The following is a 16,741-nucleotide window of genomic DNA, read 5'->3' on the forward strand; positions in this document are numbered from 1 at the left end:
TTAGCTAGGGATGTGGGGATTAGGTTTAGGCACCCCCTGGGGAGGGTTAGGTTTAGGGTGCGGGAAGGGGGGGGTTAGGGTTAGTCACCACCAGGGGAGGGTTAGGGTACTTACCGCCCCAGATGGGATTCTGGACCTTCGGGCTTCCAAAGTGTGACTTGAAGTTTAGCAAAATCTCCAAAGGATACAGCGAGTATGATTGAACAGAGATATAAATCATACTATTCCTTATAGTTATTTACAGCTAAATAGTCTGGGTACTCATTACATGTGGCCTCCCACGATCATGTGATGTGCACGCAGAGGGATCCCAGTTCCAATCTGCGTGTCTTAAGGCCCCCATACATCCACAATTGATTGCTCCGTCGTGCGCATGTGCGAGACCCGGCTAGCGAAGGACGCTCCGTCGCTAGGGGTCTCGCAGCAGACAGGGTGAGCTGTCGATGGTGAGTGACAGCTCACCCCGTTTAGGAGGCAGGCAGGGGGCGTGCCTGCCCAAAAGGAGGCATTCCCACCGGAACGCTTGCCGTTTGGGGGCGGCCCCACTGACATCATTGCTGATGTCAGTGGGAAGCTTCCTGGTCAATCAGAGCAGGAAGCTCCCTGGGGCTTACGAGTGCCCAGACCCAACCTTGGGGTCTGGTCGTAAGCCCCGATGGTCGTGATGGTCTTGACCATCGCGACCATCCCCCATGTCGGTCGCTAGCTTAGTGATCGACAAGGAGGTGGTCGTTCAGGATGCAAGCGGCCGCCCTGATTCAGCGCGACTTCTTGCAACTAACGACCGCCTCTGAAAGAGGTCCAATGTTTTTCCATTTCTTTCTTTTGCATATGTATCTTTAACTTCATTCAAGAGAAACCACTAATTTGTTTAGGGAAGTATCATTGTTTACATTACCACATCTCTACTTAATGTGACTGCGCCGGGAGGTGGGCATACCATCATTTATTTTCACTATTTTCTTGGGGTCTTAGGGGGACACAGGTTTACCCATCACAGGCAGCAGTCTGCTGCGCTTCTTCTCACCGATCATATATTTCTCTACATGTTATGTATAATGGTTCCTTCCCATATGTTAAATTTAGGGTAAAGTTTTGTTTGCCCCACAACCATATGTTATCTGTGAGCATGGGATGCATAAGCCTTATTAAGGATTTTGGAGTCTAGTGGAGGGAAATCTTTTATAGTGTATTCAAACTAAATTGGTTTAGAAATGGTGGGGAAGTCTGCTGCCATGTGGACCTAAAATGTATACATAAATAAATGTTTGTCATTAGGAACAAGTAAGTACTAGTAACAAAATTTAAATTTGACAGAGCAGGAAAAAGATAACTATCGTCCTACTGTAATGTTCTTAAGTGGCTGGCCGGTATTTTACTGAAGGCATAGTGATGAACCTGAAGGCATATGTAGAAAAGAGAATTAGGTCACGAAATCTTCTCCTGGAGCTGTTGGAAGCTGTAAATAGATCCCCCAGGATCGAAGACATTCTTTATGGTTGCTATGCCTTTAGCTTACCACAAGGAAAACATTGAGTTGGCTAGGGCGAATTCTGGATTGCTGAAGAGGCAAATATTTGGAGTAACACCTGTCCCCGTCACATTATTTTACAAACTCCTACCTACTGTAGTTAGCAATGTTGTGGGACCAGTGATTTTGGCAGATGGAGAAGAGCTGCGCAATAATACTGGGGAACAAAGGCAGTATGAGGCATAGCAGGCAAAATGCCTGTTCTTGTTTTTTGGGTAAGTCTTTGCACTCCGCTCAAAAGTGTGTTTTGTTTTCTGATGGGGTGGAGTTGTCCTTCAATTCAGAGGGACTGCTTATAGCGACTTTGAGTCCTATGGGAGAAAAGCGCTATATAAATAAAATTATTATAAATCACAGGATATTGCAATGAGAAACCCTTCCAGAAGATGTTCCTGAAGGACACAAGTGGCATATGGTGAAATGTGTTATACCTAGCACCTGTCCGGCATAAAAATGTCTCTCTGAATTGTGTTCAAATACAGCATTATTAAAATAGTGGTTTATTTTTTGCTAGTTTGAGAACTGTACTCACACACTTCAATGTATAATTTTCACGCTGTATAAGCGTACTTGCCTACTCTCCCAGATCATCAGGGGGCTCTCCCAAATGTTTAGTGAGTCCCACAGGCTCATGAAATGACACCATAGGCACCCTGCCCTGAGCCCCACAGCTGAATCTTCCATCCAATAGCTGTAAAAGTTGAGAAGCATAAGGCTCCTCAGTGCTTCCTGGGAGGTCTCCCTAAAGTAGAGTGATTGGTATGTCAGAGCTAAGAAATATTTTACCAAGAACCTGCCAGCCTTTGGGTAGCATGAAGGTATGGCCATCCTCATACCCTCAAGCTAAACCACAGCAATGAATGGTGAACCTGCGACCATTGTAATTCTTCATAGGATTAGTAATGCAGCACGGTAACCAATGTGTTAAACACGGATGTGGGCACCTAACCGAATAGTCACAGAATCATTCAACCAGGTGATTCTGCTCTTGTAACGTAAAAATGGGTCCCCTCTTGGTCATAAAACAAGTCAATCCATTTAGGTGTGGGTTGCTGTTTTCTCAACAAATTCGCATTGGAAATTATCTTGCAATCCATTAGAAACTTACATTGAGCCAGTCAGAGTAAACTTGCATTTTTCTGTTTGCGCCTCCCTGGCGGTGAGAGATGGTAGGGTAAATCTTTATTTTAAGGTTAAAATTTCAGGACACAGTGGCGATCCCCTTGGACACCCCCTCCCCGATGACCAATTAGGTAATTGGAAGTTTTCAATTCGCTTAATTAGTCCAATGAATACATGCTTTATGCATCCCAAATTTAATTAGAGTATTTTTATATATTCTCTATTTTTTTGTCACCTCAAAATACCCCAAAAGCATCTTTTTTTCCTACTTTGTTTTTCCTTTTTTCGTATGAAAGTAAACAAGTTTGCTTTTATATAACTTTTTTTTAAAAATGCACATAGCCATTTAACACCATTTAAAAAGCTCCAGTACTTTCCTTATGCCCACTAAAAGCCTTCTGTATGATTCTGCCAACAAAATTGTCACTTTTTTCTGGGTCCAGGAAGGTCACCCCACTTTTTCATGCCTTCTCTTACATCGCATTTGTCAGAAAATTTGCAAACCCTGCTGCGAGTACCACGAATAGGCATTTTATTTTGGATTGGAGAATTCACCAGTGCGAGCAGTCGTGCGAACTCTGCGAGTTTCATGAAAAACCCCGTAACTTTCACTTAATTGGATTGACCCCAATGTCTGACAAAAGCAATGAATGGTGAACAGTAATTTTGATGTGAAAATTCCACAGTGTCTCTTGTTGCTTTTACCACTGGAACAGACCCTTACTCATACTGTACTTGCCTACTTTTGAAAAGCATTTCAGGGAGATTGTGAAAGCAACACCTATGAGCGCGTGGTAAAGTGGGCATATACTGCTACATCTTAGAAGCATGTCATAAAATTGATTTACATCCAAATGTAAATGGACCAAAGCAGATAGTGAGATCTTACGTGTTGATGAAAACACACAGATACTTTTCAGAAAGTGCATGTAGGCATAGGGATCACTGTGCCTTATAACCAGGCTTGCCTACCCTTCCGATTTTTGCCGGGAGCCTCCCGAAAATTGAGTGCAGCTCCTGGCCCCCTGGAATGGCAGGCAAGCCACCCGGCAGCCGCCGATCCCTCCGACCCCAACCCCCCCCCCCCCCTCACGCAATCAATAGTTAAACCCCTGCAGCGGATCAGGCCGGTGACGCGATTCACACTGAATCGTGTCATTTTGGCCCCGCCTGTATTATCGGCATTGTGTAGCAGGGGCGTGGCCCTCGCCCGCCAAGCCCGCAAATGCCCGTTACCTGCCTGGCTACTCCCCCTTGTCCCGGCCATGCCCCCCTTCCAATCTGGCTGCTCCCTCCCGGAAGGAGCAGCCAGAAAGTCGGCAAGTATGCTTATAACCAATGCAAGGAATTTATACTATTGATCCCATTTCAAAGTACATATCTTTTTTTTTTTTCTTTTATATAACATCTTCATAATGGGGATATAAGGTGCAATCAGTGAGATTTCAAGACTTTTTAGGGAGTCTGCTACTATTTCAGGGAGTTTCCCTGACGATCAGGGAGAGTTGGCAGAGTATGGTCTTACTGCATGTGGCCTTTAACTATAATGTCCTCAGTCCCATTTGTTGTGGGGGTTTTTTCATTAGTGAATAACTACAATAATTTTCTTCATACTGTTATAATTATTGTTGCTGGCTATTTTTTTCTTTGCAGTTTATGAGCAATGCTTTTTATTGTTTAATTCCTAAACCAAAACTTCTAATACACAATGGGGCTGATTCTGAGTTGGGAGCATAGCAAATAAAAACAAACAACAAAAACGTTGCACCTGGTACAAACCATGTTGCAATGCAATGGGTAAAATCAACTTATTTTTTTGCAGTCAGGGTAATTAGTGGCTATATTGTACGTGTAGTCCACATATAAAAGCTAGGCAGCTTTATATTTACACTGCAATTTACAATGAAGTTTGGACACAACCCTCTCGCATCTAAATCGCTCTACATATTTACATCGGCCCCACCTGCAGTGCAACATGGTTTTAACCAGGAGCACAGTTACTTGTTTTTTTGTTTTGTTTTGCTCAAACAAGACCCCAATGTCAAATTGAACAGCTGCTAATAGTGATGACAAATATTTATGTAAACGTTATAAGAACTGAGAATATTTGACAGTTTTGATCACAAAACAACTTAATTTCTATAAGAAAACAAAAGGATATATAATAATAAGATATGTGTGTTCCTATTCTTGTATTTTGTATTTAGTGGTCACATAAAATATATGTAAGACGCAGCTGGCTCCAAGTTCATTTAGACAATTAAAATATTTATATGGATTAAATATGTATGTTGGTAGGTCACTTATACTGCTTGCAGGAACCTCCTTGTTACTGCGGCTTGTTCTCCAATTCTGTGAGCGTGCACATTTAATCATTTTACAATGAGACTCTCAGCACACACTGCGTTCATTGAAAATAGATGTGATGGAGTTTATCATAAAACATAGTTTACTATATACAGCAACAAAACATGCTAAATAAAGAACAAAAAGGGTTTATGTGACCTATGGGCCAAACAGACAATTTAGGGGTCAGTTCAGTTAAGGGCGAGTTTGTATCATAAAACTCGTATCTCGTGAATGTATGCAGCTGAGAAATGCGAGATTCAATTACAAATGTCAATTTGCAGTACTCACTATGAGGTTGTATGCCTTTTCTACAAAATGTGACCTGGGAGAAGTGCATGAAAAAGTGGGGAAACTGTCCTGGACCCCCAAGAAGTGTCAATTGAAATAGCAGGCCCATACGTATAAGGCCTGAAAACTGACATGTCTTTATTGGCCAAATTATGCTATTTAAACTCCTCCTAGTGCATGATTATTTATTGGTAGGGGTCTACCAGAGGTTCTGCACTGTATCCTGACATTGTTACATTAGAGCACAGGTTCTCAAACTCTGTCCTCAGGACCCCAAACAGTGCATGTTTTCCAGGTCTCCTCACAGAATCACAAAGCTCCACCTGTGGATATTTTAAAATGTGTCAGTGAGTAATGAATACACCTGTGCACCTGCTGGGTGATCTGGAAAATGTGACCTGTGTGGGGTCCTGAGGACCGAGTTTGAGAAAAACTGCATTAGAGTAAAGATTTTCCTACCTTTTCTCCTCATATGGGTGCACAAAAGAAAAAAAAAAAACACAAATTTCCTCAGAAAAAGCAATGCCAGTTTGGGATTGAACTGCAAATGCAATTTGCGGTGCAAGTTTGCCGTGAGAATGGCTCGCAGGACCCAACTTGCACCTAATTGACTTGACTACTTAGGTTAAGAAGTTTATTCAAGTTGATGTAAACATTGTAAAATGTGTGTGTGTATATTATACATATATACAGTATGTATAATATATATATATATATATATATATATGTATGTATGTGTGTATCTATCTATCTATCTATCTATCTATTCTGAATGACTGACTCATCAACGCCCAGCCCAAACCCTTCCATTACATAGGTGCTGTTGGATTTTTCGAAATTCGACTCCTGAGGGAGTGAAAAAGGCTAAAATGTTTCCTCCCCCTGTGTCCTGCCTGACTGACTCATCGTGGCTACAGCACAGTTCAATATTCAAACACCAGCTGACAACCCAAGTTCCGCCAAACATAACTGGCAGTTGGTGTGGCTCCCCATCTGAATAGTAAAGGAAGGAATGTGGGTGAGATGATAGAGAAAAATGTGTTACCACAGCAGTGAGAGGGGAATGTGTTACTATTGAGGTGAGGGAGGGGAATGTGTTACCACAGGGGTTAGCGGCAGGGGCGTATCTATAATGGGTGCCGGGTGTGCGGTACACACAGGCCCCTGGGTCCAGGGGGGCTCGCACTGCACACCCTGCACCCATATAATCTATATACTTACCTGTTGTTTGACTCCCGAGTGCTGCTCTGCAGAGCCTGCCTGTACTGCAGAGCAGCAAAACCAAATGGAAAAATGGCGTGGCCTTTTTCCTTCTGACTCACGCATGCGCAGTACTGCTGTCCCCCAGAGACCCGCGCATGCGCAGTAGGTTCTGGCACTAAGCCAGTATCTACTGCACCCACCGCGGCACCGCTAGAGAGAGGAGGGAGTCTGCACTCGGGCCCCCTCCTCTCTTAAAATGCCCCTGGATAGCGGGGCTAATGTGTTACTACAGAGGTGTGGGAGGGGAATAAGTTACTACAGGTGTGAGTGAGGATAATGTGTTACTACTAGGGATGTGCAGGCTCGGATAGGTTCTAGTTTGCACGTTGAGTTCGGATTTTTCCCTCCAAAAAAACGGAACTCAGAAAGAGGCTAAACGTCATCTTACATGGACGAACATCATCATTCCTGCACTGTCCCAACTGCTGCCTGCCCTCACCCCCCCCCCCCATAATATGTGATGGGACTCGGAAACAGTGGAGTAGGATCCCAATTTTTTAAAGTGTGAGGTCTCTGAGACGCACTATTTTTTTCGCTCAGCGCGATCACTGATATATATATATTACATGGGAGTGCACTCAGCTTAAGCTGAATGAGGCATGAACCAGAGTGTAGTCATGCCCTGCATTTCATAGTTCGATCACAAATTATATTGGCAAATAGTTTTCTTGTGGCACAAATTGGATTCAGCAGTAAGTTGACAGCTTTGGGAAAATTGTTTTATGTTTGTGAGTGTAACAGGTGTGATTAGTGTGATCTCTAATACATTTTATTTCCCACAAAAATTGTCAGAGGCCACATTTTTCCACTGCAGTAATCTTTCATTAGAGCAAGTTATAACTTGTTCAGTTTATGAGGAATAGGTCCTAGTAACTTACTTCCTACAGGGTGGATTTCTTATTTTGTTTGACCAATTATTTAAGTTAGAAGATTCATGGGCTATACTATTAAACAGGGCAGATGACATTCACAGAAGACAGGCATACCATGACTGCAATAGATACTGTATAGAAGTTGGGAGGAGTAGTTGAGAAGTCCCTACCACCTAAGTTAATGACCCCCCCCACCCCACCCCGGCCATAAAACAAACACACCAAAAGATGATGTTTAAGGTGTGTGGTGTCATGATACAGTAATGTCCCTTATAACACATTATGCCACACCGTAATGCCCTTGAAACAAAGTATGCCACACAGTAATGCCCTTACACATTATGCCACAACATAATGCCACGTATAACACATAATGACAGAGTAATGCCCTTATAACAAATTATGCCACACTGTGCCCCTTATACAGTGCCCCCTGTAGTAGTCCTCCTGTAGCAGTGCCCCCTGTAGCAGTGCCCATTATGCAGGCCCCCTGTAGCAGTGCCCATTATGCAGGCTCCCCTGAAGCGGTGCCCAATATGCAGGCCCCCTGTACCAGAGCCTCTTATGCAGTGCCCCCTGTTATAGTGCCCCTTATGCAATGCCCCCTGTAGTAGTGTCCTTTATGCACATACTGTATTTTATATTGAATAATCTGTTATAAAGATCCATATATTTTTGTGGTCTTTGCTACTAAAAATATTGTAGATGCCTGTATGTATATGTTCAATGTCCGGTAATACGCAGTGCCCCAAACACACTAATGCATACTACAGTGGTTCCCAAACTGTGTGCCATGGCACCCTGGGGTGCCTCGGGACACTTGCAGGGGTGCCTCAGCTTGGTGGTCCAGCACCAAATAAAATTCTTTATGGTCAATGTAATGTAAATATGTGCACAAACAGAAGCGCACACCTGTCCACCACTACATAACTGAACCTAAGTATGACAGGTAAGCACAATTTACTTCACTTTACTAGTTTACAAATTTTTTTCTGACTTTCTCAATAACAAACTTTTTTGCTTAGGCGTGCCGTGAAAACAATGCTGATACTCTAGGGCGCCATTATTTTAAAAAGTTTGGGAACCGCTGGCATACTATGATGTCAATGCCAATGCATATGGCCTACACCAATGGTCTCCAACCTGTAGCTCACGTTCTTAATTTTGGTAGCTCACCTAGCTGCGGTACTGCCGAGTCAACAAGGAGGAAGTGACCTCTGTGCTCCCCCGTGGCGTCGACGCTATGGGTGGAGCCACAGGGAGGCACGTCAGGTGATTGGTGCAGCGTCTACAGCAATCACCTGACACGCTTTCCCGTGGTTCCACCCACGGCGTCTACGCTACGGCGACGTAAGTGACTCCCGTCCAGCCCTGCCGGAAAATCACACAGCAGCCCTGCCTATATCTTTTGCTCCTCTACTGCACGTACCTCCTTGGAACCAGTAATTAACAGTGAAATGTGCCTGTGCTTAAATTTTATTTACAAACTACAGCGATTTCACTGTAATAATTAAATGCATTATTTTCTATGAAACATTTTTTTCATTTTCATTAAATGACCTTCAACTGTATATGCAAAACTGCTAATAAATGATCATTATTCACATTTCTCAGAGTATAACCCCCCAGTTCAGTCCTAAAAGAAAGCTGCCATACCGTCATCTACATAAAAATAATATGTAGCAATATTGCATAGGATAATTATGTTGAAATTCAATCAGGATGAGCTTTAACTTGAAAAGAACAGTTCAACATTGTTATTCTAAATGGGGTCTTTGATACAGTTGTAATTAATTAAGATATGGTAATTGTTGCCATATAGTTCAAAGATAATGTTCGAGCACTAGTATCTTAATAGAAGTTATAAAGCTATACAGCCTGTAACTGTCACGGTTGGACTAAGGAGATCTTGTGGTAGAGGATTGGAAGTCGAGGTCCCAGGTTGGGAAAGGAACCGATAGGCGAGGGGCCTGGATACATGTCCTCCTCATCCACAAGCATCGGATGTTTGCGAGACCTGACCAAAGGCGCGGAGTCTAACCTACTGGGAGGTGTTCACCAGTGACCCCTCCATTCGGGATTTGAGTTTAAGCTGCACCCAGAAGGCAGGCCACGGCCCTTTGGTCAGGTATCCGGTACAGGTGGGAAACAGAGGAACACAATTTCAGGTAAAGCACAGGAGAAAGGCACTAGGAGTTGCTACTTGGATAACGTACTGAGTACACACACTGCAGCTCTAGACACAGAACTGGCACAGGAGGATGATCATTAGGAGATTGTACTCGGATGACGTACTGAGTGTACACACTGTGGATTGACACTAGGAATAAATCACTAGAAGGAGGGAGCAAGGGAACTGGAACGATGCAACAGCAAGTATTCAGTGACGTTGTACAGGCAACTTCCTGTAGCAGTCCATTGGAGGACAGTCTCAGCTGACAGCAACAATTGCTACCATTGGGTAAAGGGCTAATCAGGTGATGTAGACTGTCATGGCTGAGTCCCACCATGGCCCTACCTGTGTGGAGTTTGTATTTTCTCCCTGTGTTTGCGTGGATTTCCTCCGGGTGCTCCGGTTTCCTCCCACACTCCAAAAATATACTGGTAGGTTAATTGGCTCCCAACACAAAATGAATCCTAGTGTGTATGTGTCTGAGCATCTGATAAGGAACATAGATTGTAAGCTCCACTGGGGCAGGTAATGATGTGAATGGCCAAAATATTCTCTGTAAAGTGCTGCGGAATATGTGTGCGCTATATAAATAACTGGTAATAAAATAATAAATATATAAATGACTGTAACCGCAGGAACCAAATCACGGAGCAACACATAGATGTATTAGTGGACTCCAGGTATAATCCTCAGCGCGTCACTCGCTGCCGCACCTGGCGTCTGACCGCACGAGAGGTCAGGGGAAGCTGGCACTGAGGTGTGTAACAGCCGATCCTAGGCCGCAACCTGACTGTAACTTGGCAGTTATGAGCTGATTGGTTGCTACTTTATCTCCAAGCTTTGATACATGTAGCCCTAACTCATTGATATTCATCAAGGACTCTAGAATATATAAATTTTTGATAAACCCACCTTATATATAAATAAAGATGCAGTCTTTAACACTCCCCGATACCACCCTGTTACGCCCCTTCAGCAGCAAGTGGATACTAGGGTGTTAGGAACGACTTTGCATCTAATGTACCGGAGTACACTTTGTTTCGGCGCTGGCACAGTGTAAAAAACATGTAATATACATCCACAAAAACAACTTGCATTCAACTCCGCATCAGCACCTATACTGTATGTGCAATTTGTACTACATTTTATTCTTTCATCTCACACACTTCTTGGTAATAATTTTTTTTTATATTATTTTTGTTTAAATAAAAGAACGCCTGAAATGAAACAAGAGTTTTAACGCAGACCAATAAAGACTTAATTTTAATTTCACACTACAGTGCAACTTTTATAAAAATATTTTTTTCTAATTATAAATAATAGTTACTATAAAGTTATTAGAGATAGCACTCTCTTCCAGTTCACTATTTAATAATCTTACTACGGAACTTATAAAATATGGAGACTTTTTTTTTTTTTTTTTAACCACTTGCCATCAGATGCGACCACACCAGGCTGGGCTTTCCCTGACATCCGTCACATCTTCCTACAGCCACCAGTCTCAGAGGGACCTCCCGGCCCCTCTGCATCTTCAGATCCCCCACCCCCTCTGTGTCTGCTGATCACTGCCTGGCACAGTGATCAGCCAGCTCAGCTCCCCCCCCCATCCAGCGGTTGGTTCTGTGTATACCTGGCGCTGCTCCCTGCAGCCGCTGGGGAAATCTAGTAAGTGGAGCCGCTTCCCCCGTGTACACCAGGCGCTGCTTCTAGCAGCCCCTGGGGAAAGTCTGTGAAAGAAGCCGCTGCCTATGTGTACCAAGTGCTGCTCCTCGCAGCTGCTGGGAAATCATTACAGTGTTGTAACCGCTGTCTCCTCAGTGTGTACCCGGCGGCTGCAGAGAAGAGCAGCTGCTGGGGAAAGCTAGTGAATGCAGCCGCTGCCTATGTGTACCCGTAGCTGCTTCTCGCAGCTGCTGGGGAAATCATTACAGCTATGTGAATGCTGTCTGCTCAGGGCCTGATTCAGAGCCGGATGCTCTGACCAGAGCGCTCGCTCTGAATCAGGGCCCTCCTACCTGAAAATGGAGCAGCCCCTTGGACGCTCGCATAGCTGTGGGTGACCACCCACAGCTATAGCGAGCGTCCATGATGATGGTCGCGATGGTCTTGACCATCGCGACCATCGGGCTTGCGACGGAGACCCTGCGGTAGGGTCTCGCTGCCGCAAGCCCTGGAGTGATTTTGTCTCTATCAGAGCCAAAATCACTCCCACTGACATCACTACTGATGTCAGTGGGGCCGGCTTCAGACGGTAGGCGTTCCCATAGGAACACCTCCGTCTGGCAGCAACGCCCCCGGCACGCCCACCAAAGGGGGCGTGCTGTCAATCAACATCGACAGCACGCCCCCTTTGGTGCGAGACCCGGAGCGACGGCTACCCCGTCGCTAGCCGGGTCTCGCACATGCACACGACGGAGCTTCCTCCGTTATGCGCAGTAGGGCACCATCGACCCGCTTGCGAGCATCCTGCGCTCGCGAGTGTGTGTGAATCAGGCCCTCAGTGTGTACCCGGCGGTTGCAGAGAAGAGCAGCCTTCGGGTTAGTGAAGCCAGCACTGCCCCCTGTTAGCATGAATACGCAGCAGCTGTAGAAAGAAGCAGCCGCCAGGTAAACAGTAGCACCAGCACCCATCATCTTCACCGATAATCGATGTATCTTGATTGCCCGAGACAAATATCGATGTTTCTCGATTTTTCTAATTTTTTTATTTTTTTTTTTATATAAAAATAAGTGTTGGATAAGTCTCTAAATAATTGTTCTGACAATTTGAGTGGTTTTTGGAAAAAATATTAGCCCGTTAAGTAGTTAAAGGGCTGAATAACATGAATCTAATTCATTAGATCAATAAATCAGATGCGGTTGGTTTATTTTTTTATGTCTTGAGATGTATATATACACTATATGGACAAATTTATTCGGACGCCTGACCATTACACCAACAGGGGCGTAATGACATTATATTCAAATACATATACTTTACTATAGAGTTGGTTCCCCTTTTGCAGCTATAACAGCTTCCACTCTTAAGAAGGCTTTCTACAAAATTTTGGAGTGTTTCTGTGGGAATTTGTGCCCATTCACTCTGTATAGCATTTATGAGGTCCGGTACTGATGTTGGATGAGAAGGCCTGGCTCTCAATCTCCATTCCAGTTCATCCTAAAGGTGCTCGATGGGGTTGAGGTCAGGGTTCTGTGCAGGCCAGTCAAGTTCTTCCACACCAAACTTTTCATACCATGTTTTTTTATAGTCCTTGCTTTGTGCACCACTGGGTCATATTGGTATAGAAAAGGGCCTTCCCCCGAACTGTTGCCACAAAGTTGGAAGCATAGCATTGTCCAAAATGTCTTGGTATGCTGAAGCATTAAAATTGCCCTTCACTGAAGATAAGGGGCCTAGCCAAAACCCTGAAAAACAGCCCCATACCATTATCCCTCCTCCACTAAATTTCACAGTTGGCACAATGCAGTCAGGCAGGTAACGTTCTCCTGGCCAAACCCAGACTCACACATCTGGCTGCCAAACAGAGAAGCGTGATTTGTCACTCCACAGAACACATTTCCACTGCTCCACAATCAGTGTCTGTGTGCTTTACACCACTCCATCCGACGCTTGGGATTGGATTTGGTGATGAGGCTTGCATGCAGCTGCTTGCCATGGAAACCCACTCCATTAAGCTCCTACCGCACAGATTTTGTGCTTCCACTAATGCCAGTGGATGTTTCGAACTCTTCAGCTATGGAATCAGCAGAGCGTTGGCGACTTTTACTCACCATGCGCCTTTGCATGTGTTGACTCCACTCTTGATTTTATGTTGTCTTCCGCTTCGAGGCTGAGTTGCTGCTGTTCCTAAATGCTTCCACTTTCTAATAATATCACTTACAGTTGACCGTGGAATATCCAGCAGGGATGAAATTTCACGAACTGTCTTATTGCAAAGGTGGCATCCTATCACAGTAACACGCTTGAAGTCACTGAACTCTTCAGAACGACCCATTTTGTATCACAAATATTTGCAAATGGAGACTGCATGGCTAGGTGCTTGTTTTTATACACCTGTGGCAATGGGTCTGATTGAAACACCTCAATTCAATAATTAACAAGTGTGGCCAAATACTTTTGTTTATATAGAGTATTTCTAGTGTGTACATCTTGGTTCAAAGTCCAGGTATACACACAATAATACCAATATATAACTGGCTACAAATTTGCAACCTCTGTCTCCTAAAAATATGTAAAATGTATGAAGAGTACAACTCAGAGGTATGCAATCTGTGACACTCCAGCTGCAGTGGAACTATACTTCTCAGCATGCCCTGCCTGCGTTTTAGTATGCCCAAATGGCAAAAGTGTGTCCGAGCAAGCTGGGAGGTATAGTTCCACAGCATCTGGCGTTGCACAGGTTGCCTATCCCTGGTTCAACTTTACCTCCAATCTTTCCATTGTGAAGTGTCTCCCTTTTTCTGATGAGAAGCACCCAGACCTTTAGTTGGATATAGAACAGCTCTCTTTGAAAATCATTTGTACTATTGATTTGGCATAATTTGACACTGCACGTAGTGCATCATTTGTGTGTGCAGTATTGTGGTAAATGTACACGTATGAGAAACATGGTCACGCAATGTATTGTTTAGGCTATTTTCAGTTCTAGGTTGTTTTAGTGGCATCTTCCTCCTTGCAGCTTGTTATAGCCTTGGGATGTTTCCTGGCTCTTCACTCTTGGGCTTTAGCATCTAATGTTGTTTGAAATAACGGAATCCAAGTTTTACTGGCTGTGTTCAGGGGAAATACTGTAGTTTGTCCAGAGTATTGCATACCAGTATTCTATACTTTACTGCCAAATTAATACAATGTGTTTATGGCCCTTAGGCCGTTTTGGTGTTTATCGCTGCTTCATTTCGAAAGCCAATGAGAATGTAATTTGTTTTCCTTTCTCCGGAGCTCAGAAAGACAAAGATATTTAATTTGCTCTTTTATCTTAAAAACACTGAATCAGTTTTATTATTTTCAAGACTTTTTATTGCAGAACAAATCAAGGATATTCCCAAACCTTTGACACTTCACTGACAGGATATTTGTAGGTAATGTCAACAAGACTAAAAAGTTCATTGGTTCATTTTGCTATGTAAACCATAACTAATAAAGGATTTTTTTTGGGGGGGTGGGGGATATTGTGTTGGTGTAATTTCTTCCCTTTACCTGTATATGGGTGAGGAGGCTACCATTCTATGGCTTTCCTCTCTCTCCCACCAATTCCTTACACTTCATATTCATACTTTCATCTTGCTACTCTGCCTAACCCATGCTAAGCAATGAGTGTCTAATCTCCTCCCAGCCCTCCAAACCTTGCCATCTCTTTTCCACGTTCAGTTCCCTCCATCTCCTCCTCCTGCCACTCCTTACTTGCTCTCTCTACTCTTTATGCTCTTGACTTTGCTACCTACTTCACTTTCAAAATTTACACCATCCGCAATAACGTATTTTCCCTCCTACCTCCTCTCCAATCTTTTCTTTCCTCCTCCCCACCACTGGGGATGAAGTATGTTTCCACCTTTTATATTCTCACCCCTCTTCCTGCTCCCCCAGATCCCAAAACTTCTCACCTCCTTAGCTCCATCTCTTCTGAGTCCTGCTTTTCACCTTGCCCATCTCTTCAACTTATCCCTTGAATCTGGCACCGTCTTCTATCCCTCAAACACACACTTGTTTCATCCATCCTCAAGAAACTCTTTCGACCCCAACTCATCGAGATGATTTTCTTTGTCTCCTTTCATTCCACTCTTCCCACTCCTTTCTTGTCCCTCATCAATCTAACTTCCATCCCCTATACTCTTCCACTACCAAAGCCAACAGTCACTTATACATTCTCACTCTTCTCTTCCTATCCGCAGACTTTGACATAGACCATCACCCGCTTCGCTTTTAAGCTCTCCATTCCATTGGTCTCTGTAAATTTGCCCTCCCATGATTCAACTCTCATGTCACTGATCATTCCTTTTCTGTCTCTACAACCCTCCCCCCTTTTTTTCAGCATTTCTCAAGAATCTGTACTTGGGCACCACTCTTGTTGTACACCTCACTTTGAAAAGTCATCAGCTCCGTTATGGTCCAATACCACCTATACAGTGATTATACTCAAATCTACCTTTACTCTCATGAACTCTCCCCCTCTCTTTATGCTTGTCTCTTTTTGCCTCTCTGCCATCTCATCCTGGATGTTCCTGCACTTTCTCAAGCTACACATGTCCAACTGAAGTCATTGTCTTTTCTTTATGTCGACAACATCTAGCTCCTGGCTGATCCTATCTGCTGCCTGGGTGTCATACTTGATTCTCCCCAGTCTTTCACCCCGCATATTCAAAATATACTACCTCCCACGCGCTTTCCACCTCTGAAAGGACCTGATCTTCGAGATGTTTCAAACAACTGATGCTACTAAAACCCTTATACACGCACTCACCATCTCCCACCTTAACTATTGTCATCTCCTCTCTATCCTCATCTTTCTTGTCTTTCCCCATTTTAATCTTTCACAAACGCTTCTCTGCATTAGCCTTACCCTTGGCAGCTTGCTTCATTTGATTCCCGTTCTTCTTCTGAATCCAGGCCAAACTCCTGACCCTCGCTCGCAGTACTTAATTACTCTGCACTCTTCAACATAAATCTAATTTTAACCTCAACACCCTGGTTACTTCCTTGTATGCCCCATCTCCAGGACTTCTCTGGCTCTCACCTCTTCTCTGCAACTCACTCCTTCACTAAGTCTGACTCACCAGCTTCAAGTGGTCACTCTAAAGCCACCTTTTCATCATAACCTTCCATCCCTCTTCCTAAATCGCCACTCTTTTCCTCCTACACTTCTTTCCAGTTTACCCACCATTCACCCCACCTCTTATCATGTAAACTCCCCCAGGCAGGGCTATCCTTCCTAATGCTCAACCCTAGCACTATCCTTGCTTCCAGTAATCCTTGTCTCCCAGTCCCCTGGTTACTTCCTTGTTATGTACCATCTCCAAAACTTCTCTGGCTCTCTCCTGTTCTCTACAACTCACTCATTCACCAAGTCAAACTTTCTCCCAATCTTGCCAGCTTGAAATGGTTACTTAAAATCTCCACTATTCTCCCCTTTCCTACACTTCTCCCTG

The 16,741-nt window shown here is 43.9% G+C and overlaps 1 protein-coding gene across 1 annotated transcript in view; it reads left to right on the forward strand.

Annotated features, from left to right (window-relative positions):
* The window catches only part of UBTD2 (ubiquitin domain containing 2), a 131,988-nt gene that overhangs the window by 70,505 nt on the left and 44,742 nt on the right, over positions 1-16,741 (forward strand). The window lies entirely within an intron of this gene.

The sequence above is a fragment of the Taudactylus pleione genome, unplaced genomic scaffold (assembly GCF_031769625.1).
Source record: "Taudactylus pleione unplaced genomic scaffold, aTauple2 ptg000774l, whole genome shotgun sequence".
NCBI lineage: Eukaryota > Metazoa > Chordata > Amphibia > Anura > Myobatrachidae > Taudactylus > Taudactylus pleione.